General features: G+C 48.1%; 1 long non-coding RNA gene across 1 annotated transcript in view; it reads left to right on the plus strand.

Annotated features, from left to right (window-relative positions):
* The window catches only part of LOC125940721 (uncharacterized), a 98,285-nt gene that overhangs the window by 62,516 nt on the left and 9,230 nt on the right, over positions 1-26,539 (plus strand). Inside the window, exon 2 of the long non-coding RNA XR_007463921.1 lies at positions 6,675-6,731. This is a non-coding gene — a long non-coding RNA (uncharacterized LOC125940721). The remainder of the gene's footprint in view (positions 1-6,674; positions 6,732-26,539) is intronic.

The raw sequence follows: 26,539 nt of genomic DNA on the forward strand, positions 1-26,539 counted from the left end.
TTTTTTTTCTTTTTGAATCCGCAGCAGTTCCACTGCCAGACACGAAAGTCGGTGTTAGATGCCACAGCCATGATTATGATTTAGTTTCAGCACAAGGCTGAGACTTCGGAACGCTTTGAGGGCGCGGTATCTGCTTTAGCGCGAGCTCCGCCACAACGGCGGGGTCTGTTATTAACTGCGATAATTCTGTCGGGAGCGGCGGAAGCTTCGGGAAATCCATCCTACATTCAAGGTCCCTTAGGCGAAAATCAATAAAGCGATTATGTGCCTTGAGTATTACTATATCTTTGTTGATTTCTTGAAGCGTCGAAGAAATCTGCTTCAAGGATTCTTTGATTTGGTTAAGGCTGTCTGTTACGTCAACCTCGGGAACGTCACCTACAGCTCGGCGCTTGCGACCGTTGGCGCCATTTTGGTCGCCATCCTGTCTCGATGCTGAGAACGTGGTTTTGAGCGCCGCCATTTCCTTTCTGACCTCCGCTAACTCTGAGCTGAGGTTTACATTCTCGTTCCTGACTTTCTGAAGCTCCCCTGACTCCTTAGCGGTGACGGTGCCCTCGCTTACCTGGGTAGAGGGTACAGCTGATGTTCTAGAAGGTTCTGGATTCTTTTCTTTGGAGGTCCATTTCGCAGTGGCGAGAAGCGCGGGTCCACCTCCCATGATGAAAGGCTGCAGCCAGCCGCCAGAAGACGGCCCAGGCTGCCCGGCCTCGAGCGGTTGGAAATCCTGCAGGTCCACTTTGAAGGCACGTTCCATCTCTCGTTCCTTTCCCCTCTGTCGAACGACAAAGGGGGTCTGGTACTTCTGTTGACAGGCTTTGTCTCTGGTAGGGTGGCCCTTGCCGCAGAGTTTGCATCTAACATGGCACGAGTGCTCCTCCTTTGGGTCCTTGGCGCCACAGTTGCGGCACACGTTGACCATTGGAGTGGGGCAGACGTCCGCGCGATGACCAACTCGAGTGCACTTGCTGCACACCTCAATCTGTTTCTTGAAGAGGTAGCACCGAACTATTGCCTGGCCGACTCTGATGTAGCTGGGGACTTCTTCTCCGTCGAAGAGAACGACGACGAAGCCGGTTTCCTTGATGCACTTCACTCCGCCAACCGAGGGGTTTCCCCGGTGTACGATGAGCCTTGCGAGCTCGGCGTCGCCGGTGTCGCGCTCGACGTTGCGGACCCTTAACGTAGTTGCCTTCGGCGGCGGCGTGCACCGCCACTTCGCGCTCATTGATGTTGATGCGAATGTTCTTGAGAGCCAAGATCTTGCGAGCATTGTCTTCTTTTTCGGTGCACACCACAACGATGTTTTGCACGTCATTGGTGCAAACCAAGTCAGTAGAGGCTTGGGTGGCGGTGATTCCGGCCGCGGTGAAGATGGCGGTGGAGATGCCGTAGCAACTGGTTTTGCGTAAATCCAGACCGCCTCGGGGTCTGACGATGATCTTGCAGTGCGTAGACGGTAGCTCCGGCATACGCGAAGCCGCGATCACTCTTTTCTTTAAGGCAGCCGCCCGGCGACTGCTTTTGGCGCCAACCCTGCCGCTATCTTGGAAGCTTCTAGAAGCGTTGGGTTGAGACTTGCCGCGTTCAGCCGCTTGCTTCTTCTTAGCCGATTTTGATTGAACCAGTTGCCAGTCGGTTCCCCCCATTGCTTCAATTTCGTCTTCTTCGCCCCTTTCGGCGGAGTTGGAGACGCTCGGAGTCGATAGAAGTGGCGCCGAAGCGCTCCCGGCCATGTCAAGCCTAGCCGTGCCAACGCCGCTCGGAGCGGCGGGCGTACTCGTAGCTAGGTCCAACTATGCTCCGGTGGCGTAAAGGGGAAAAGGGCCGAAAGATGCCCAAAACTCGCTTGGAGACGTAAATCTGTTCTTCCTCGTGATCGGGGGATGAGTCACAGACGATGAGACAAAAATCCGGGCGAAATTTGGCACACAAAATATCGCAGAGATGCAAAACGCCGGAGCGACACGGAGGCACGCCCGCACAGCTCGGCGACCGGCGTTCCTTCCGTTATGCATTGCATGGTTCAGTGCATTCTGTGCCAAGCTGAAGTGACACGTGCAAGATGACTGTCATCATCATCATCAGCCTATATTTATGTCCACTGCAGGACGAAGGCCTCTCCCTGCGATCTCCAATTAACCCTGTCTTGCGCTAGCTGATGCCAACTTGCACCTGCGAATTTCCTGACTTCATCACCTCACCTAGTTTTCTGCCGTCCTGGACTGTACTTCCCTTCTCTTGGTATCCATTCTGTAGCTCAAATGGTCTATCGGTTATCCATCCTACGCATTACATGGCCGGCCCAGCTCCATTTTTTCCACTTAATGTCAACTACAATATCGGTTATCCCCATTTGTTCTCAGATCCACACCGCTCTCTTGACTGTATATCTTATCACATGACTATATCTTATTAAAGAAAATAGTAAAACAGATGAAGTCCTCATTTTTAACAGCGGAGCTGTTTCAGCCGGGCCGAATGTGTCCGCTGAATCCGAAAATGTGGGCCGATCCTGGCAGCAGTGCAGAAAAGGTCCAAGCGCAATGGCACATACACCTGTGAACTAGCGAAGCTGAGCCTGGATAAGTCTAGCTAAGAATGATGGGGACTAATTGCCTATCGATAGGCAATTAGTCCCCATCATTCTTAGCTAGACTTATCCAGGCTCAGCTTCGCTAGTTCACAGCTGTATGTGCCATTGCGCTTGGACCTTTTCTGCACTGCTGCCAGGATCGGCCCACATTTTCGGATTCAGCGGACACATTCGGCCCGGCTGAAACAGCTCCGCTGTTAAAAATGAGGACTTCATCTGTTTTACTATTTTCTTTAATAAGATATAGTCATGTGATAAGATATATTAGTCCCCGCCAATCAATAGCTAGTCGATAATCGATCAATAATCAATAAATTCCCGAAAATGCTGGGGATGACTTGGTAGTGCTTAGCCTAGCCCAAATACGTGGCCAATACCTTACGATAGCCAATCGACAGCCAATCAATAGCTAATCGATAATGGATCAATAGTTAATAAATTCGGATAACTTGGTAGTGCTTAGCCTATCCCAAATACGTGGCCAATATCTTGCAATAGACAATAGATAGCCAATCAATAGCTAATCGATAATCGATCAATAATAAATAAATTCCGGGAAATGCTGGGATGACTTGGTAGTGCTTAGTCTAGCCCAAAAGCCAGGACTAGCTAGGTGCCCATCATCTCCGCTGTCTCTTTAGCATTGCGTCGCCAGTGCAAGGTGCGCTAGTTTTTTTTTTCTTTTCCGCAAAAACGAACATTGTTTCCGCCTAAGCAAAAATAAATTATACAAAGAACCACTCCTCAAACCATTTCCATGTGGCCGCTTTTGCGATCGCATTATTACCAGTGTCGATACTATGGCATTACTTTAGCGCTAAGGCCAGTTACTTTTGTGCTTCAATGCACAAAACAGCGTTTTCCTCAAAAAGTTAACTGGAACGCCAGTGCATTTCATCGGACACTTTGAAAATTAATATCTCGAAACTGGTTCAGTCCTGAGAATTCGTTCGAAGTGGATACGCCTTGCGAACTCAGCGGCTATAATTCGTAGATTGAAAGATGTGCCGTAAATAATTAATTAAAAAGTTAAGTCGCGTAATTATGTTAAATATTCAATTAGGCCATCAATGTAAGAATTAGCTTGGAACTACATAAAACAATTAGCATCCTTAGAGCGTCGTCGCATTAATGCGAACACAAGAAATCCTGAGATATGGTCCATTCCATACTTCAGAACACTCTATAAGCTTCAGTCGTTAATACATTACCTACCATTCACTTTGAACAGATACAAAAATGGCAGTAATTTCAGTAAGAAAGAACTCAGCTGACATTTTGGTCACTTGTAGTGTACCTGATGTGATTATTATTCTGCCTTTGTGTATGGTTCTGAGTATATAATGTAAATCCTGTTTCGTTTTCTTAGCAAATGTTGATCTTGTAAAATTCAGTCTCATGCTATGTTGTATAGGTGGTGTTGCGTTGTTTTTTATAGCTAGTATTGTTATTGTAGTGTTGTTTAAAATGCATTCTGTTAAAAGTTTTTTCAATTCTGTTAACTCGCCGTGACGCAAATATTCTTTGTCTTTCCGTTCATAGCTATTTCGTCTATGAGGAATTCCAGCGATAGATGGAAATATATGTGCATGTGTGCACACTGTTTGCTGTACTATTGCTTTGCCTGGTCTTATGGGTCACGTCAAGCTACATATGTAGCTTTTAGTCCAAAATGACCGTCCAGCATGTAAACTGGACAATAAATTGATTTGATTGATTTCGTGGGACACTTAGAAAATTATTATCTCGAAACTGGTTTAGTCCTGAGAATTCGTTCCTAGTACGCCTTGCGAACTCGGCGGCTATAATTCGTAGATTGAAAGATGTGCCATAAAATAATTATTTAAAACGTTAATTAGCGTAATTATGGTAATTCTTCAATTAGGCGTTTTGATTTCTCGTGGAAGTAATGGCCGCCTCATCGAGTAGTTTAGATCGAGGATTATAACTGTGCTATCTGCCACAGGCAATCTTAAAAAATTTGGTTCAGCTAAAATGAAACGCCCTGTATATTTGCATGCTAAATGACAGTATAGAATCATATCGTACAAATCAAGGTAAGTGCATGCGCACCACCAGAAAAATAGTAGCACAGGCAATGGGCCGGATTACTGATGTTCCCGTGGGAGAAACAAAGATTTCGGCCTTTTATTGCTTATATACTGCAGCTTATTAAACCTCTAGAAGGTGAGACTGACAGATACGGCACAATCTGTAAGTAAAAAAAAAAGACTTTTTTTTTCTTACAGGCCGGGCCTGGTCATGCACACGCGGGCCCTAGCTAAGCTTAGTAATGAACGCCGGGGCCCGGGTCGGGCCCGGGCTTGGAACCACGAGCCCGGGCCGGGCCCGGGCTGGTCTCGGTCATGTACGCCCGGGCCCGGGCCGGCTCGGGCCGAAAAATCAGGCCCGTGCAGTGCTCTACTACCAAGTCATCTCCAGCATTTCCGGATTTTATCCATTATTGATCGATCCTCGATTAGCGATAGAAAAAGAAGAAAGCTATCGATTGACTATCGCAACGTACTGGCCTGGTATTTGGCCTAGGATAAGCACTACCAAGTCATCCCCAGCATTTTCCGGAGTTTATTGATTATTGATATATTAACGATTAGCTATTGATTGGTTATCGATGACTGACTAAGCTTAAGTAATCCCAACCATACTTAACTAGACTTAGCCAGGCTCAGCTTCGCTAGTTCACAGGGGTATGTGACATTGCGCTTGGACCCTTTCCGCGCAACCGCTAGGATTGGCCCACATTTTTTGTGGACGACTAACGGACTAACGGCCGGCTTAACCAGCTCCGCTGTTAAGAGCAACTGAACAAACCAACCAAAGGAAACCAATCCAATACTTTCAAGACCCTTAGGCGCCTGAAAGTATGTAAAATAAATAAATAAATAAATAAATAAATAAATAAATAAATAAATAAATAAATAAATAAATAAATAAATAAATATCTGTCATGCCACAATGATCGTACTTTAGTTTCATTTTTATTTCAGTTTTTACGGGTTTCGCGAGCTTGTCCAGTGGAAATGCACGCTGGCCGTCCATACCACTATAGTTCGAAGAAATAGATTGCTGTGATGATTATTCTTTCCTTTTTTGTTTATATTCACGAGCTTATATGTGCTTCCAAAAATAGGCACTCGGGTGCGAGTGCTTCGTCCTTGTGGTTTATTTCTTTCCCCGAGCTTATTTTTATTACGAAAAATTTTTTCCCGAGTGTAGTGAGTTTTTTGCAAGCAGGTGAGTGGGTGGGGTATCTTGCTTTTTTGGAGGGCCAGTCCCGCTGATAGAGCAGTGCAAAATTAGGTGCCATGGGGGCGACTCAGTAAGTGCTCTGAGTATTTCCACAGGGTATGTGCCCCTGGGTTTTAGTTTGCTTCAAATATGATATCGTGCCACTAGAAAGATTGCGACCTACTGATTATAGCTATAAGTATTACAACACGCAGTCTCTAAATAACCGTTCCTGCACAATATTTACGTTAGTCACACAACCGTTCTTCACAAATTTTGAATAAGCGTCAAACTGCACTTAAGTCTGCCATTTTTTTTTGTGCCTCGAGGTAAACCCACATGTTTAAATTATGCCGCTTTGTTAATTTTATTATTAGGTGGAAGAATGAGGGCGTAAATTTTTACGGGAAAGGAAACAGCACCAAAATAGCAAACTTTGTTATGAAACAATGAAAGCTTAACAAAAGAGGTCAGGAAAACGGCAATGAACGCAGAAACAGCTAGACGGAACAACAATTAAAAAGCAAATAGCGTTATTGCATGATTGCTGTGGTGTACTTGCACTGAAACTGAAAAAAAGATCGATTAGTGCTAGTGCCTTAGTAACAGAGAACCATGTACATTCTGTCACATTGCACCACAGGGCATGAAGAAGCATGTTAGCCAATCGAAACGAACTTCAGCTTTTGTAGAATACATTTACCTGATTTAGGCTTTGTTGCGGGGTTGTTGCCCGAGGAGCTAGAACTCTGAATAACATTTTTGTTTTATTCTCACTGCAAGATGTGATAAGTCAGACCACTATGCGCTTTTCAAAACTGTTTTACAGAACCTCTCTGTGGTGGCGCTGTTTGAAAACTTGTCGGCGGGGAACTATTGCGTCCGGGTAAGCATCGTCCTGTTGCATGAGGCTGTTTGTCGCATATTCCCACGTGTAAAAGTGTATATAATGAGCCGCAAGGTGAAGCGCTCTGACTAATCTTTCTCATTGTGATAGATAGTGTTACGCGAACGAAGGATTGAGTACTGGAGACTATTTACAAAATATATTTACACAGGATAGCTGCAGCGCTGGCCAGTTCAGCCGACAGCTCGAGAGCCAAACGCAATTCGTCTTCTTCGTCTGGGCGCCCGCGCGCATCGTCCATAAGAAACACGCAATATGCATGTATCATTATCCCCGGCGGCAGAAGCACCGTCCCGGTGCATCTAAATGTCAGAGGGTACAGGAGGGTAATATGGTTTTAGGCGTGCGACATGCACAACGTCAGTGGAAGTCGGGGCAGATGGGGCACTGGTACTGACTGGGGCGATTTCATACGTAACTGGAGTCACGGCACGCAGCACTCGATATGGGCCTGTGTACCGAGACAGAAGTTTTTCAGACAGGCCAACGTGACGAGTCGGTGACCACAGGAGTACCAGAGATCCAGGCGAAAAGTGAACGTCTCTGTGATGTCGATCGTACAAACGCCGCTGGTTCGCTTGGGAGGTCAGGAGGCGAGCGCGGGCAATTTCGCGAGCTTGGGCAGCCCTGGTGATGGCGTCAAGTGCATGTTCGCTGGTCTCTGCTGCGGCGGTTGGAAGGGATGTGTCCAGTGGCAATGTGGGTTCTCGGCCAAACAACAGAAAGAACGGGGAATAGCCGGCAGTGTCGTGGCGCGAAGAGTTATATGCAAATGTGACATACGGTAGGACGAGGTCCCAATCAGTATGGTCAGACGAGACATACTTTGCAAGCATGTCTGTCAGGGTGCGATTGAGACGCTCCGTGAGACCATTGGTCTGTGGATGGTAAGACGTAGTCAGCTTGTGCCTGGTTGAGCAGGACTGCAGTATGTCGGCGATGACTTTTGAAAGAAATGTCCGACCACGGTCAGTGAGCAGTTGGTGTGGAGCTCCATGCTGCAGAATCACGTCGCGTAAAAGAAAATCGGCGACATCTGTGGCACAGCTTGTTGGAAGCGCTCTGGTGATGGCGTAGCGCGTGGCGTAATCTGTCGCCACAGCGACCCACTTGTTGCCAGACGTTGATAGAGGGAAAGGGCCAAGTAAGTCCAAGCCAACGCGAAAGAACGGCTCCAAAGGAATGTCGAGCGGTTGAAGGCACCCGGCAGGGAGCGTCGATGGTGTTTTCCGCCGCTGGCATTTATCACACGCCGCAACGTATTTCCGTACGGAGCGGGCGAGGCCTGGCCAAAAGAAGCGTCGGCGAATCCGGTCGTAGGTGCGGGAGACGCCGAGGTGACCTGCCGTTGGAAAGTCATGAAGTTCTTGGAGAACAGCTGACCGGAGGTGCCGAGGAATGACGAGGAGTAGGGCAGGACCGTCGGGGCGGACGTTGTGGCGGTATAATACACCATCCCGGAGAACAAACAAATGAAGGGACGAATCATCCAAACGATCAATGATGGCGCGCAAGGAGGCATCACGGCGTTGCTCGTCGGCGACTTGTGGCAGCCGAGAAACCGAGAAAACGCAAGCGTCGGCATCGGTGTCAGGGTCGGCGGGTGGTTCGTCCACTGGATAGCGTGATAAGCAGTCGGCGTCTTGATGTAGGCGGCCCGACTTGTAGACTACCGCATAGGAAAATTCTTGTAGCCGCAGAGCCCAGCGACCAAGCCGGCCGGTAGGATCCTTGAGTGAGGAAAGCCAGCAGAGCGCGTGGTGGTCCGTGATTACAGAGAAATGCGTGCCATACAAGTACGGGCGGAATTTAGAAACCGCCCAGACGAGGGCCAGGCATTCACGCTCTGTAATCGAATAGTTGCGCTCCGCTGCTGTGAGGAGGCGGCTAGCGTAGGCGATAACACGATCGCGTCCCTGTTGGCGTTGGGCTAAGACGGCGCCGATACCGTGACCACTGGCATCGGTACGGACCTCTGTAGGGCAGGACGGGTCAAAGTGGGCCAGAATAGGCGGCGTGGTGAGAATGTTGGTCAGGTGGTAAAACGCGGCAGTTTGAGCGGGACCCCAGGTAAACGGCACGTCCTTCTTCAGAAGATCCGTAAGTGGTCGGGCAATCGCTGCGAAGTCTTTAATGAACCGTCGGAAGTAGGAGCAGAGTCCTACAAAACTTCGGACGTCTTTGACAGACTGAGGTACAGGAAAAGACGTGACAGCACGAATTTTCTCCGGGTCTGGTTGAATACCGGAAGCGTCGACGAGGTGGCCCAGCACTGTAATCTGCCGACGACCAAAGTGACACTTCGAGGAATTTAGTTGGAGCCCAGCCTCACGAAAGACTTGAAGAACAGCTGATAAGCGCTCGAGGTGTGTCTCAAACGTAGGTGAAAATACGAGAACGTCGTCGAGGTAGCAAAGGCATGTTGTCCATTTGAACCCTTGAAGCAAAGAGTCCATCATACGCTCGAATGTGGCTGGGGCGTTGCACAGACCGAATGGCATAACTTTGAATTGATAAAGACCATCAGGGGTGACAAATGCGGTCTTCTCTCGGTCCCTTTCATCCACAGAAATTTGCCAATAACCAGACCGAAGGTCTATTGATGAGAAGTAGTTGGCACCGTGGAGACAATCGAGGGCGTCGTCAATGCGAGGCAAGGGATAGACGTCTTTTTTAGTAATTCGGTTTAGATGACGATAATCTACGCAGAAGCGCCACATGCCATCTTTCTTTTTAACAAGCACAACGGGCGACGCCCAAGGGCTCGACGAGGGTTCAACAATGCCTTTGGCAAGCATCTTGTGCACTTCATCTTGAATAACCTTACGCTCTGAAAGAGAAACGCGATATGGCCGGCGATGAATAGGACTGGCATCACCAGTATTTATGTGGTGCTTAACATTTGAAGTCTGGCCCAACTGTCGATTGTTGAGGTCGAAGATGTCGTGGTACGAAACCAAAAGGCGACACAGAGCTGCTGCTTGTTCAGGCAATAGGTCCGCAGCAATCATGGGACTAAAGGTTTCGTCACGGCAAATAGCATCCTGTGGACATGGTGAAGACTCGGAGCAGCCGTCGACGGAAAACGCCGTGACGTGGTCATCTCCTATAGCGCGCAGCGTTGCAACCGATATGCCTTGGGGTAGAACTTGCTTTGTTAGTCGAAAATTGACGACGGGAAGGCATGTCCGGTTATCGGCGACGGTTACGACGGAGTGGGGCACAGTGATATCGCGCATCAAAAGGACATCAGGAACAGGAGTAGCGACGTAATCACCATCGGGCCGAGGGAAAGATGATAGCAATTCGACGAAAGTCAAGGTTTTAGGCGGCAGGCGGACGAAGGCGGTCGGACTAAAGTTATTCGGCAGTTCAGCACGAATATGCGCGAGTAGAGGAAGTTCGAGGCAAAGGGTACCGGTAGAACAGTCGATCAAAGCTGAATGCGCCGTAAGGAAGTCTAGTCCGAAGATTAGGTCATGGGGACAATTGGTCAGCACTGTAAAAAGAACGGGAATGTGGCGGTCGGCAATACTGATCCGGGAAGTACACATTCCAGTGACGGCAACAGCGCTGCCATCGGCGACGCGTACGGCTCGTGTAGTAGCAGGCGTGAGAACCTTTTTCAATCGACGACGGAGGTTATTACTCATGATGGACACCTGGGCTCCAGTATCTATTAACGCCGTCAAAGGGACACCGTCGACGTGGACATCAAGTAAGTTCTGGTTCGTTGGGAGCGTCAATGGGGGATTTTGACACGACGAAGATAATGCAGCGCTACCCCCAGGAGCTGCATGGTCTAGTTTTCTGTCCGGGAAGACCCATAATTGGTCGGCGACGAATAGCGGCGTGGCTGGGGCGACGGGGACCGACGGCGCAGAGGTGACGGTGAGCGAGCGGGACGACTGTCATCGATGGATACGTCAGAGGTAGAAGGCATACGGCGAGGCGAGTAGCGGCGAGGGTCGGCATAAGGGCGCGGAGACGGGGAGAAGTAGCTCGAATACGGCGAGATCCAGGAGGTGCGGCAGTGGCGAGCGACGTGGCCAATGCGGTGACAACGGAAGCAAATGGGCTTGTCATCCGGAGTTCTCCACTCTGTAGGGTTGCGGTATCTGGGAGGGGAATACAGATTGGTGCTAGGCGCAGCTGTCGGCACCAGTCGGGCGTCAGGTCGCGAGACGGAGCAGGCAGCAGGAAAACCGAGGTTGGCAAATTCTTGCCGCACAACTTCCTGAATGAGGGAGATCGCCGGGGCTGGTTGGTCAAAGGTGGGGTCAACTGGGCGTGGATGGAACGGGGCAGGACTTACAGCCTCGAGCTCGCGGCGAACAATACGTGTGACGGTCTCATTGGACGGGGGTGAAGCGGTAATGGCGACGCAGGAGGACGTCGCAGCCGTGTTAGGGAGCCGGGAGAACTGCGGAATGACGCGGCGGCTTTTGGCGAGCTCAAAGCGGCGGCATTCCTTGATAATGACGTCGATGGTGGACACATTGTTGAATATCAACAAGTTGAACGCATCGTCCGCGATCCCTTTGAGAACGTGGCCTACCTTGTCAACTTCGACCATGTTCGCGTCGACTTTTCGGCAAAGAGCGAGCACGTCCTGTATGTACGAGACATACGATTCAGTAGAAGACTGCACTCGAGTAGCAAGCTCTTTCTTTGCAGCCAGCTGCCGACCGGTCGGATTTCCAAAAAGGTCGCGGAGATTCTCCTTGAAAGCATCCCAGCTAGAGATCTCCTCCTCGTGTGTCCGGAACCAGACACGAGGTGTTCCGTCCAAGTAGAAGAGGACGTTCGCGAGCATTATGGTAGGGTCCCAGTGGTTGTTGCGGCAAACAAGCTCATACATGCCGAGCCAGTCATCAACGTCGACATTATCTTGACCGGAGAATATGCCAGGATCGCGGGGAGTGGCAACCGTGACGTACGTTGTGGTTGGAGTCGGAGTAGTAGGAGCAGACGAGGTCTCGTCAGCGGGAGCCATGGTGGAAAGCTGGACGGTGCGGCCGCTGCGGAGCTCCGTGGCGAGGACGGGGAACGGCACGCTCCACCAAAATGTTACGCGAACGAAGGATTGAGTACTGGAGACTATTTACAAAATATATTTACACAGGATAGCTGCAGCGCTGGCCAGTTCAGCCGACAGCTCGAGAGCCAAACGCAATTCGTCTTCTTCGTCTGGGCGCCCGCGCGCATCGTCCATAAGAAACACGCAATATGCATGTATCAATAGCATACAAAACATTCTCTCGAGACTGCAACTTTTCCATTATGTGTTTGCTATGGGAGGTTCCAAATAAAAGAATACACTTGTTTGGAACGCTCATACTCTGAACATCTCACTTTGTGCAACTCGGCAAGAGGCCATCATGAAACTGAATACTGCACACATTGACTCACTCAGATGAGAGGAGAATCCAACGAGTCTGTATGCTATCCCCATGGGCTCACATTAAGCAAATCAGTGCATGCCTTGGGAGTAAATTATTGTTAGTCCAGCCGTCATGCCGAAGGCTTTCTGTTATTTTTGTAAGTTCCCTTAGCCCTTGTGGCCAAATGGTGGTGGACATTTGCGCGGTGTTGCTTTCTTAGCGCACGTCGAACAGAGTAATATTCAGGTAAGATGCTAAAATTCACCGGATTGCTCCTAGTATCTAATTACAACAGTGTTTTGCATTGGATTAAATCGTGGCGCATTGGACATATAAATTGAACAAAACAAATGTTGCCAAGATTTGAGAGCAGTGATAACGAAAGAAGTTTTGCGCACTGCGACAATTACGAAGTTCTCCGCAGTATGAGTTCCACTTAGAATTACTAGTAACACGAGATCCAGTCATTTATGCTGGCTGGTTTTGCTGTTCGATAGATCTATTCCGGAACGTGTGAGAGCTGAGCACATGCTACTCAGTTCGGGCCCATGTAACTTCTGAATGAGTGCTTCGCACAGTGCAAGTTCCCCGCGGTGTACTCCGAAAAGAACTGTCATGCCGCCAACTGCTTTCTTTATATTTAAGTTAAAAAAAAATTATTGGCGCAAGCTGCTTGCTTTTTCACAGAATGTTGTTTTTAGCTAATAAGAGAAATAGAGAATATTTTTCCCGTGTCTTCATTTAGGACATTAGACCCCATAATTTTGACCCCTATTTTTAGAGGAGGCTCATATCGTGGTTTCGCACAGGTTAAATTCCACTCGTAATGCACGCGTGTCGTCCTCCAGTCTTGAACTGCACCGGAGCTTCGGGCGCATTAGCTTAGTGCAACTGTGTTTACAGATGGTTCACATATTCATGCAGAAGGTTGCGCTTAACTGCGCGAACAGCACGAGCTACAAGTGCCGCTGGAATATGATGATTTCACGTTAATTGGTGCTGTGTGTGCGGCTGATAAGCTGCTAGCTTAGATATTTGTTCACGGAGAAGAGTTTAACTTTAATAACGATCAATTGGTGCTCCCACGATTAAGGATAGCGGGAGTACGCGCTATCAACGCATTCTAACTGTCTGGCGCAGAATACGCCCGTACTCGTTTGACCACAATACGCTGTCATCGTGTGCATATCGTCATCGTAGCTACTGTCGTGTCATCGGCATTTCGTCAACCACGCTCGCTTCCATTATGTTGGCGAAGTGTATAGTGAAACATAAAGGAGATGCTAGGCTGTAAAAAAAAGAAAGAAAACAGCAAGGAAAGCTTGCGTGAAATTGTGTGCAGGACGGAGAGAGAGAATTTTTTTTATTGAAATGCGGGGAATTCTGCGGGCGTATATGTAGGCGCCTAAATGCGACTTACAGAAGAATAAAATTCGGTTGGAGTGCATGCGGCAGGCATTGCCAAATCCTGACTGGGAGCTTACCACTCTCGTTGAAATGAAAAGTGTACAACCATTGCATTCTACCGGTGCTAACATAAGGGGCAGAAACATGGAGATTAAGAAGGACGCTTGAGAACAAGTTAAGGAGCGCGCAAAGAGCGATGGAACGAAAAATGCTAGGCCTAACTTTAAGAGACAGGAAGAGAGCGGTGTGGATCAGAGAGAAACGGGGATAGCCGATATTCTAGTTGATATTACGCGGGAAAAGTGGAGCTGGGCAGGCCATGTAATGCGTAGGATGGATAACCGGTGGACCATTCGGTTTACAGAATCGATACTAAGAGAAGGGATGCGCAGTCGAGGACGACAGAAAACTAGGTGGTGTGATGAAGTTAGCGAATTCGCAGGCGCAAGTTGGAATCAGCTAGCGCAAGGCAGGGGTAATTGGAGATCGCAGGGACAGGCCTTCGTCCTGCAGTGGACATGAATATAGGCTGATGATGATGATGATAATTTCACGAACACAACCAACGACTATAAGTTGTGCTTGACTGCATATGGCGAGCTGGACTGATTTTAAACTCCAAAAAGTGCCACTTTGGCGAGCGTCAAAAACTTGTTTTGGGTTGCCTCGTCGACATAGAAGCCCCAGATCCCCAGAAGCTTGCAGCCCTTTGTGAATTCAACCAGCCGAAGACTGTGAAAGACATCCGCAGCTTCCTGGGACTATGTTCGTGCTTTCGCCATTTCATTACGGACTTCGCACGCCTAGCTTATCCGCTCACGTCGCTGTTTCTCAAGGATACACCGCTCACATGGAATACTGAGAGTGAGTCTGCATTCTGTTAACTAAAATTTCCGCTCACCTCAACTCCAGTTTTGGGCCACTTTGATCCAGAGGCCCCAATTGAGCTTCACACCGATGCTAGTGGTCTGTGTTGGAGCAGTACAGTGTATAGTACTGCAGTAGTGTTGGAGCGGACGCCAACAAGTCATCGCCTACGCAAGACGTACTCCTAGCAAAGCTCAGTGGAATTACACCATAACCGAACTGGAATGCCTCGCGGTATAGTCTTCGCCACCCACAAGTTTCGACCATAGTTGTGCGGCTGCCAATGCACGATAGTGACAGACCCCCATTCTCATTGCTGGTTGGTTGGACAATTTATCGAGCCGATTAGCTCAGTGGTCATTACGGCTCAAGAATACGACTCTTCTATTGCGTACAAGAGTGGTCGCTGTCACACCGATGCTGACTGTTTATCTCGTCTTCCGTCAGCAAGCACGCAAGATACGGACGATGACTAAGATGAATACCTTCTTGCCATCTCCGCAGAGCTTCCTGATGTCACCGCCTTCAAGCGTGATCAAAATCATGACCCGCCTATTTGAACTATTCTTGGCGCGACTCGGTCACCAGCACGATTGATACCTTTCATTATTTTTGATGATTTATTGCATACTGACGCAGTCTTAGATAAGGCGAAGAAGACGCGTTTAACGACAGCCAATATTGGTTGCCCAGGAAGCACTTTTCTCTACGTTAATGAGCACCTATGCCCGCAGCTAAAAAAGCTACTTGGACAAACTGTTGCGCGCAGGAAGGAAGTCGAAGGGCGGCAAAAGTTTTGCGCGAAAGGATGAGAAGTCGCTAGTGCCTCACATAACAAGTGAAAGCGATCTAGAAAAGATCGTCTAAACTCGCTTCTTGAGTTTCAAAAAAAAAATCAATATGGCTGTACATTTTCTAACGTCATACGAGTTGAGTCTATCGCTGTTCGAAAAAGAACACCACATTTCCTTCCTTCATCTATATGCACAATCAGTCAGAAACAAGGCAGACGAGATAACGATACTACTCGAATCGTTTGAATTCTCTTTTGACGTCATCATGGTTACCAAAACCTGGTATCGCCACGAGTCTGAAGTCCTTCGTATACCTAGTTATGCTACTTATTTCTTGAACCGTGGTTATAAGATGGGTGGTGGGGTTATGCTTTTAGTAAAGGATCTGTTTCAGTGTGAAATAGTTTAGCTTTTTTCTATGATTACTGACGATTACGACGTGTTGACGGTGAAATGTAGTTCGGAAACTTTTTGTGTGATATACCGCCTCCTAAATGTAACGTGTCTACCTTTCTTATGTTTTTGGACACTCTCCTGTCGTGGGCCAATGAAAATGATTACCACTTTACTATCGGTGGAGATCTAAATATTGACATGCTAGCTTACAGCCCCCAGTGTCTTGAACTTTCAGATATCTTGGAATCTAACGCATTTACAAATGTTATAAAAGAACCTACTCGATTCCATTCTGAATTCTGCACGCTTATTGACGTCATTATAACAAATAACATAAATGCACCTATTCGTGCTGGTGTCCTTAAAACACATATTAGTGACCATCTACCTGTATACGTAATTTTAAACCAATAGAAATTTCAATTGAAGGACGCAAAGCCACCACCTCCAAAATTCCGTTACTTATGCCCAAGCAGTATTTATATGTTTACTGCATGTATATCCAGGATAAAATGGGACGTCGTTTTCCGGGAAACTGATGCAGACACAGCGTATAATGTCTTTATTGAAACTTAATTAATTAAATTAAATTATGGGGTTTTACGTGCCAAAACCAGTTCTGATTATGAGGCACGCCGTAGTGGGGGACTCCGGAAATTTGGACCACCTGGGGTTCTTTAACGTGCACCTAAATCTAAGTACACGGGTGTTTTCGCATTTCGCCCCCATCGAAATGCGGCCGCCGTGGCCGGGATTCGATCCCGCAACCTCGTGCTCAGCAGCCCAACACCATAGCCACTGAGCAACCACGGCGGGTATTTATTGAAACTTTCATAGAAGCCTATAACAAATGCTTTCCAGTCAATACAAAAAAGCGGCCACGCAAGGCAAGGAAACCTTGGATTACTTCAGAGTGCCTTAAAGCTATAAAATAAAAAAAGAATGCACTTTACTAGCGCTTTTCAAAATCTAGGGACAAGGAAGACTTTGAGACGTTTAGAAAACGCAGAAATACTACAAATTCTCTCTTAAGAAAAAGCGAACTTGATTATTTCAGTAACCTTTTTGCCCCTGAAAAAAAAAACATCTGAAGCCGCCTGGAAAAGTTAAATATGTGGCATCAACATTCTTAAGAGAGTACGCACCCCAAGGACCACCCGAGTCGCATCGTATGGTTCCCCGCCCACGTCAACACGGGCGACCAGGGATCCCCGAACCTCAACGAGGTAGCCCAGCGCAGAGCGCGAGAGCTGACGGACCGCGCCCGGCCGACCTCTCGGGAAGACCCCCGAAACGAACGAGACAGACTGACCACATACAACGCTATTACAAAGATGTACCAACAAGCCAGAAGAGCATTCCCACCACCCCACAAAGACCTAAACAGGGCACAAGCAGTGGCCCTACATCAACTGCAAACAAAAACCTTCCCGAACCCGTTTCACCTCAGACGGATATTCCCCAAAGTACACAAAGAAGACACATGCAAGATATAGAAACAGGAAACAGCTACACTCAAACACATGCTATGGGAATGTAACGCCCAACACAAAAACGAATTAAACTCCGAGACCCTATCGCTGAGGTGTGCCGCCGCTCTGCGCAGCTCCGACCTCGGCGACCAACTCTGGGCTGGCCAGCAGGCCCGCGAGGCGGCGCTGAGACAAGATCTCGACGTCCCGTCGTGGGAGACCTTAGCCCGGGTCGTCAAAACTGCAGGACAACTCAGTAAAGTTATTACCATCCATCCATTGCTTAATCCAAGCTCCGACAGCAACTTACCGTGGACAACGAGATCTCACTGGTTATGACCTTTCCGAAGCCTTTAATAAATTCTTTACCTCCATTGGACAGAGCTCACATGACAATAATTTCACCCGGTACATGGGCACGCAAATAAGAGAAAGTGCATTTCTGTTTCCGGTAACTACAGAGGAGGTTACGGCTCATTTCATGTCCCTAAAGAACAGCAGATGTTGTGACGCTGACGGCCTGGAAATTCCGCCAAACATGTTATTCATATTGTATCCCCTGTCTTAGAATATATCATTAATTCAATGTTTTCATTAGGCACTTTTCCTAGGCGTCTTCAGATAGCCAAAGTTTCTATTAATTTCAAGGGTGGAGACAAAAATAACATATCAGATATAGACCCATTTACATTCTGCCAGTTTTTATAAAGTAACTGAAAAACTAATGCATGAACGAACAGTTTCATTCTTAACGAAGCACCACATTATGACGTCTTTTCAGTTTGGTTTCACAAAGCAGCGTTCAACCGAAACTGCTCTACTAACGCAAAAAGAAATCATACTAGATGCATGCGAAAAGGAAACATATACACTTTTGATTCTCCTTGACTTCTCAAAAGCTGTCGATAGACTTAATCACAATACGCTAATAAAAAAAAACTAGACCACAATGGTTTCCGGGGTAACTTTTTAAATGTGATAAAATCATATTTGAAATACTGACAGCAAAAAGTTGAAATAAATGGCTACACGTCTAATTTTAAAGAGTTACCAAATGGCGTTCCCCAAGGTAGTATTCTGGGTCTGCTACTTTTCAATATTTGTGTAAATGATTTGGTGAACATAGATAATACTACAACGTTCATTATTTATGCAGATAATACAAGCTTGTTTTTTAGGGACTGCGATTTGCAGAAACTTGAGCACAAAGCAAACGATGTCTTGTAATCACTGAACACATGGAGCATAAGAAATTCGGCAATTATAAACACTTCTAAAACAAAATCAGTACTCTTTCGTCCCAAAAATAAGCCCGTAAACTGCGATTTGACCCTAACGATTGGCCCGGAAACAATTAAAATTGAACCTATAGTGAAAACCCTGGGAGTGATTTTTCACGAAAATATGTTATGGAACAATCAGGCTGAGCTTGTTCACTCTAAACTTTCTCGCGTCGTACGTGTCCTATCACGTCTGCGCTTTCTCTTGCCGCAAAGGATTAAAATTCTACGATATAATTCTCTATTCTTATCTACACTAACTTATTGCTATATAGTATGGGGCACCACAACGGAAAAGAACTTAGGCAGAATATATAGACTACAGAAAAAAGCTGCACGCATAATTACAGGTGCTCCACGCGATGCACATTCTAAACCCATTTTGAAACCCTTAACTTGATACCAATGCCTGTCATTTACAATTCGATTTTACTTAAGAGATATCGTACTTGCAGAAAAAATCATGATTCTTTTCTCATAGACTTAGCGCATTTAACACCATGCACCTGCCCGTATAGGACGCGAGCCTCTGATGACTGGAAAATACCTTACACACGTACCAACTATGGTCGCCAAATGATGAATTATTTACTGCCACAAACACTAAACAGGTTTCCCACAAAAATGAATGATACCATTCTTTTTCTCCAAACTTCTTTTTTTAATGCGAAGCATTTCTTGCCGGCGGCTCTGTCCGTCGCTCCCGCGTCCCACACCCCCACAGCGCATGCGCGTCCCCTCCCCCCTCTCTCCTCTCCTACGCTCCCCCTTTCTCTCCTCTAGGAATCCTGTACGGAGCGGCGCCCGCGTCCCTCACCCGCACAGCGCATGCGTGTCCCTCCTCTCTCTCTCCTCTGCTACGCTCCCCCTTTCTCTCCTGTAGGAATCCTTTACGGAGTGGTGCCCACGTGCCACACCCGCAGAGCGCATGCGCGTCCCCTCCCCCTCTCTCTCCCCTCTCCTACGCTCCCCCTTTCTCTGCTCTAGGAATCCTGTACGGAGCGGCGCCCGCGTGCCAACACCCCCACAGCGCATGCGCGTCCCCTCCCCCTCTCTCTCCTCTCCTACGCTGCCCCCTTTCTCTCCTCTAGGAAGCCGGAGCGGCGCGCACGACAGGTGGTGCGACAGCAGCTGCTGCTGCTGCTGATGATGATGATGATGATGATTTATTGGCATTCCCTTTGAAACGGGGCGGCGACAAATAGTCACCTAGCCTGCTTGATTAAATCAGGTATACTATACATGTTCTTTCTCTAGCATTTTTTATACCTCTCGTTATTTTTCTTTTTCAAAAATTTACCTTGTACCGCTGCCTATGATTCTAAGAGATCAGGTCGTATCCATCTTTTCCCTGCTTTTTTTCCACCAGTACTCTAATCGTCACTTGCTGATCTCTACGGCTGATCTGTTTATGTTTCCTTCCACTTTAAACCCAAGCGCTTCTGGGAGTTGCACGTTACCTACGGTTCTCGCTGGGTGGATCCCGTCGCATTCCATTAGGATGTGCTGAGTGGTCTCTGGATCTTTACTGCAGCACACACATGTCTCATCTAGTTCCGAATATTTGTTCCTATATGTTTTCGTCCTTAGGCAACCGGCTCGAGCCTCAAATAGCAAGGCACTGCCCTTTGTGTTATCGTACAGATTTTCCCTTCTAATTTCTTTCTTCTCATTCTTGTAAATCTCCATTGTCCTTTTCGTTTCCATTCTTTGCATCCAATTCACGGTCTCTATTTCTCTCACTCTCTTTCTGATGACCCCTGGTTGTCTATTTACAGTTTCGATTATCCTGTACTTGGTTGCCAGCTTCCTTGACCTCTTCCTCCATTCTGTGTCCACGCTTTTCATGTAGAGATACTTGTGCACTTTAGCCGCCCATTTATTTTCATCCATGTTCCTGAGCCTTTCTTCAAAACTAATTTTGCTTTGTGCTTCTCTGACTTCAAAAGAGGCCCAACCCATGTCACCATGCACTGCCTCATTTGTCGTATTACCGTGTGCTCCCAAAGCCAACCGGCCTACTGATCTTTGGTTAACTCTCCAACCCCGACAAGATATCCGATTTTAAGCATAGAATAGCATTTGCGAATGTTATCGCTGGCATCATTACTGCTTTCCAGATTCCACGCACCGCCTCATACTTTTTCTGGCCCCACAATGCTCTGTGTTTCATTATTGCTGCATTCCGCTTCCCCTTTATTTTCAGATTATCTTGGTGGTTGCTTGAGTAATTCTTTCCTTCGTTTATGTGTACGCCGAGGTACTTATATTGCTTCACTATGGGTATTACTTGCTGTTGAATTGACACCACGAAGTTACTCGTGTGTTCATTAAAGATCATAATCCCTGATTTCTCTGTGCTAAACTTAAGGCCTAGATTTGTCGCTGCGTTCCCACAGATATTCGCAAGTATCTGTAAATCTTTTTTATTGTCCGCACAATGTACGCAGACGACATTGTCCGCACAATGTCGTCTGCGTACATCAGTCCAGGGACCTTCTGTTGCACCATTTGTCCATTACGCATGTAGGATAAATCAAAACCTAATTCGCTGTTTTCCAGTCGTCTTTCTAAACCCTTGACGAAAGGCGTGAACAACAATGGGGACACAGGGCATCCTTGCTTCAATCCTTGGCGAATTCTCACCATTTCATTACCTTTTCGACCTTCCCATACCACTTGTGCTTGGTTGTCTCTATAAATCTCCCTCAGCAGCTCCACGAAATCGTCATCTATGCATTCGTATTGAAGAATATCCCACAACAATTCCCTGTCTACGTTGTCATAAGCTCCTTTAATATCTAGAAATGCTATCCATAAAGGTCTTTTCTGAGCTACTGAATTCTCTATGCACTGAGTTAGTACAAACATATTGTCTTCTAAGCGCCTGCCTGGCCTGAACCCATTCTGTAGTTCCCCCAATACAGCGTTTTCCTCCATCCTGTTCGACAGTTCTAATTTTATGGCTTGCATTGCCATTCTATATATCACCGACGTTACTGTAACTGGCCTGTACGAGCTGGTCTTATCCTTCTCTCCTTTGCCTTTGTAGATGAGATTCATCTTGCTTTCACGCCATCCAACGGGAATATTCTTTGTTCTAATCACTTGCTCTATGGCATTAGTCAGCAGTGCCTTGCTTTTTGGACCGAGGTTTTTGATTAGCTGTATTGGGATTTCATCGGGTCCTGCTGCCGTGTTGTTAGGGACATTTCCTGCTGCATTTTTCCAATAAAAGCTTTCTATGCTAAATTTTGATCTCTCAGGCCTCTCTGTTGTTGCTGGATCTGTTGTCTGAACTACGCTTTTTCTCGTGCCGAAGTTATGCCTGATAACGTCTGTGGTGTACCGCAGCGCATCATCGCCTTCATAGATGTTACCGTCTTCATCCCTTATAGCCGTTTGCGAGTTTCTAGTTGGAGCTCCGAGTGCTTTTATATGGTTCCAGAATCTTTTTGGGGCGCCTTTGTCTCTTTTGTGAATGTTATGCACCCAACGTTCACTTGCGCATTTAATTTTCTCTTGCACGAGCTCACTCGCAACCCTTTTCTTTTCTCGGTATGTATTCCATCTAAGGAGCACCTCTTCTTCTTGTAATCCCAACTTTTTGGCTTCTCGATGAACCCTAGATGCCTCTTTACGCTCTTCTATAGCTTGTTTAATTTCCTTGTTCCACCACTTACGTGGTTTCCTCTTTCCAATCCAACAATTGTTTTGCCGTGTCCGCCTTATTTCATGCTGCATAACCTCCACCAGTTCCTTATATTCCCAGACTGCTGTAGGAAAAGCCTCAATTTTCTTCTCTATGTTGTTTGCGATCTCTGTTATTTGCTCGTCATTCATTTTTAAGAACTCTGAGGCTATTGGTTCATGTTCTGCGCTGGTATCTCGCCCAAACTTTAATGCTAAACGTCTATGATCGCTTCCCAGGCTATTTTTTCCATTTTCGTCTATGATCATTTGGTCTAGTTGTTCGTAGACCATTTCAGAGACTAAGGCGTAGTCTATACATGACTGCCTGTTTCCGCATTGCCACGTTACCTGTCCATGACACTTATTCTCCCTGTTAACTACTATAAGGTTCTGTTCATCACACAAATCCAGCACTAGAGAGCCGTTGTAATCAGTATATCCGTCTAAATCGTCCATGTGCGCGTTCATATCTCCCGCTAATATCACGTGGACCGAGTTACTGAACTCATTAATATCGCTTCTAATGCAATCGACCAATTCCTTTTTTTTTCTCTGCTATCAATACCTGTCCACAGGTATGCTACTCCCAGCCACGTCTTTTTACCTTGCCATGTACCACTAATCCATAAATGCTCTTTACATGTCTCGTTTACCCTTCGCCACTTCAGACCTCGCCTAATTAGTACGCCTACGCCTCCGCCTTTCCTTGACCCGGTCATTCTGTTGCACCCTTCCCATACAAAGTTGTCAATAACAGGTGGCTGCTCCAAATCTCGTAGATGCGTTTCGGTCAAGGCGTACACGCTAATCGCTTCATCATTCAGTTACGTTTGAATTGCTGCATACTCCGTTGCATACTTCAGCATACTTCAGCTGCATACTCCGCTGGGGGCGCCACGGTAGTTCCGCGGTATGAAAATGACGGAGCGCGCGCGCCTCATTCTCTCTCCTGTGCAGCGCCGCGATGAGCGCTCGGGCCGCTGCCGCAAAACCATCTCCCGCTCAAGCTAACCATCCCCCCGCTGCTTCGCATCCACACATGGTTCCCTTTAGCGGGAGATGGAGTAACTTTTTCTTTTTTGAGCGTTTGAGAACAAAAGCGATATAATACTCAAAGACATGTTTACCACTGTGTTATAAGTACTTATGATTTCGTGTTGCTGTTTGCTATGTGTTAAATGGTGTGAAAGCCCTTGTCAAGCCTTGATGGCTTTTTGCTTTCACCCCACAGCATGACTGTTCTGACTGTTGTACTGTCTCCTCTTATGCTGAAATAAACTGATTTTATTTGACGAAGATGAATAAATATTTATTAGGCCTAAAATATATTGGTGGTGCCCACAGGTACCAGACGGGGTGGTTCCCTAGTTACGGGACCCATATGTTCGCAGCAGCTCCTGGCCCCTGTCCGTCAGTGCGAGCTGAATCGGTAGGGCGGGGCTGGATAACAAGGTCTCCCATCGCTCAAGGGGTTGGGGATTGGGGGTGTTGGCGGGAAGGGGAGGAGGGGGGGTCTTGAGTTCTGTGCACTCGGCCAAGATGTGCGGCAGGGTGCCCTTTTCCCTTTTGCAAAAAGGACAGGGCGTATCATGTTCCGCGGGGTACATGCGGTTCATCAGTACGGGATGTGCAAGCGATCCCGCCTGCGCTCGACGCAGGATGGTCTGTTGTTGCCTGGTGAGTTTGGGGTGCGGTTCTGGCAGTTTGCACCTTTCCTCTCGGTACATCTGGGTAATGTCCCGAAAGCTCGTAACCGGGTGCGGTAGCTCTTCCGGCTCGTGCTCTGCCCGGATGGACATTTCTCGGACATGGTAGTCAGCGATGGTGTTGCCTGCTACCTGCGAGTGAGCCGGTACCCACACGAGCTCTATGGCTCTTCCCGGAGGCTTGCACTTGGATAGAATGGCTCGGGCCGCGGAGGAGATTACTCCCCTGCGGAAGCTTCCGTAGGCTGTCTTTGAGTCGGTGACCACGGTGTCCACGCTCGGCTGTGTGAGTGCGAGGGCCACGGCCGCTTCTTCGGCAACTGCGGGGTCTGTTGTCTTCAGGGACGCGCGGACGATCAGCCTGTCTTTTGACGTAACCACCACCGCTGCTCGGTCACTGTGTTTTCGGAGCGAGGCGTCCGCGTAGAGGACCCTGGGGCTCTCTTACAGCTTCCGGGCCATGGCTTTAGCCCACGCGCTGCGCCTCTCGTCGTCCTTGCCTGGCGTCATGTTCCGAGGAAGAGGTTTGGTGTGAATGGTCGTCTTCCAGTCTTCCGGAAGGGCCGCCTTGAGGGGTACTGGCTCGATCTGCCATCCTATCTTGCGTAGGACGGCTCGTCCGTGTTCCGTGTGACTGAGCCGGATTCTCTGATTAGAGAGTTGGGCTTCGATGAGCTCCTCCACCGTGTTGTGGGCGCCCATGTCTAGCAGTCTTTGCGTGGACGAGTATATGGGCATGTCCAGTGCTTGCTTCGTTGCCTTACGAAGCATCGTGTTTAGTGTCCCTATTCGCCTTCGTCAGCTGGAGATACGGGGTGGAGTAGGTAACCCGCGACACGACGAACGCGCGTGCCAAGCGCATGGCATTGTCCCCTTTAAGGCCTCGGTTTCTGTTGGACACCCTCCGAAGCATACTAAGTACTTGTCCGGTTGCAGTTTTGATCTTTGTGACGGCGGCGTGTGCCTTCCCGTCGCTTTGAAGCAATAGGCCGAGAATCCTAATCTGCTGTGTTGGCTTGATGGCCGTTCCATCGATGGTGATGATCACGTTCGGCGGCAGCTCCTTCTTTGGGTTTCCCGGCTGGATCATGAGCAGCTCCGATTTCTGGGGAGCGCAGCTCAGTCCGCACGACTTGGCGTATTCGTGCATGGTTGTTGCCGCCCGCTGCAAGGCTTCCTCCATCCAGGCATCGGACCCGGCTCGGGTCGTCCATACCGTAATGTCGTCGGCGTAGAACGCGTGGTCCACGCCTTCGATTTGCTTGAATAGATCGGGCAGGGGCAGGAGGGCCAGGTTGAAGAGCAGGGGCGACAAGACCGATCCCTGAGGGGTGCCCCTATCGCCGAGCTTGACAAGGTCCGACTTCTCCTCACCTATCCGAGCAGATGTGGAACGCCTTTAGCGGAATCATTTTATTTGAGAATTATTCCGCTAAAGGCGTTCCACATCTGCTCGTGGTTCTCCAAACATTGAGGGCTATGATCCTTGACGCCATGCACGATGACATCCCTTCAGGCCACCTTGGCTTAGCACGGACACTTCACTGACTGTGCCAGCGTTTCTAATGACCCAAGCTCTGGAAGACGTCGAAGCGGTGCGTTGCCAGCTGTGTCATTTGGTAACGCCATAAGCAGCCAACGATGCCTCCTGCGGATGCCTTGCAGCCGGTTAAACCGCCGTTCATTTGAAAAAGTTGGTGTCGACTTACTAGGTCCCTTCCCCAAGTGTACTACCGGTCGTCGCTGGATTATTGTGTCTGTGGACTATTTGAGCCGGTACCCTGATACGGCGGCACTCACTTCGGCTACAGCAGCAGACGTTTCATCGTTCCTGCTGTACTCCGTCATTCTCCGCCATGGTGCTCCACGCGTTGTGATTAGTGATCGTGGACGGCAGTTTACTGCCGACGTTGTTAAAGAACTACTACGTCTTTGTTGACCTGATTGCCGGTACTTGGTCCCTTACCACCCGCAAACAAACGGGCTCACTGAGCGCACGAATCGTACCCTGACCAACATGCTTGTCATGTACGTCTCCAGAGATCACAAAAAATTGGGATTCTATTTTACCATTTGTGACGTACGCTTACCATACTGCCGAGCATGAAGTCACCGACTATGCGCCTTTCTTTGTTCTCTATGCTCGCAACCCCCAAAGCTTTATCGGCACCATCCTTCCCTGGTCCCTACATGATGACTATTCAATAGGCCAGACTTCATATCGTGCGGAAGACGCGCGTCGACTGGCCCGCCTCAGGACTCTATCCTCTCAAGATCGTGCCAAGGCTCGTTATGACGCTCGACATATGCTAGTCGCATATGCTTCTAGGGACTTTGTTTGGCTTTGGACACCTGTGCGGAAAAAGGGGCTGTGCACGAAATTTCTGTCACGATACACAGGCCCATACGTCATGCTGAAACGTCTGAGTGTCATGGCATACGTCATCGCAAGAGTGACTTCGCATAACCGGCGGTCACGTAGCACGGAAGTCGTGCACGTCGCTCGACTAAAACTGTACCACCATCGGGTTATGTAACTCGCTCGGAGAACTTCGTCTGCCCCCAGAGAAAATGTCACGCTGCGCGGCGCAGCCCAAGGAAGAAAAAGTAGAAGAGTGCGCGAGGAGCTGGCCGCTGCCTGTTGGGCTTGGATAATCGTCCTGTCCGTTGCACTAGGCTACCCATCCATCACTTTTGTAAATAACGGGTATAGCGTAAAGGTTCTAGCCGCGTATATGGTGCTTGTTCTAAAAGCGAGGCTAAGTATTGTAACGGATGGGATGGGTTT

This window comes from Dermacentor silvarum, chromosome 10 (assembly GCF_013339745.2).
Source record: "Dermacentor silvarum isolate Dsil-2018 chromosome 10, BIME_Dsil_1.4, whole genome shotgun sequence".
Classification (NCBI taxonomy): Eukaryota; Metazoa; Arthropoda; class Arachnida; order Ixodida; family Ixodidae; genus Dermacentor; species Dermacentor silvarum.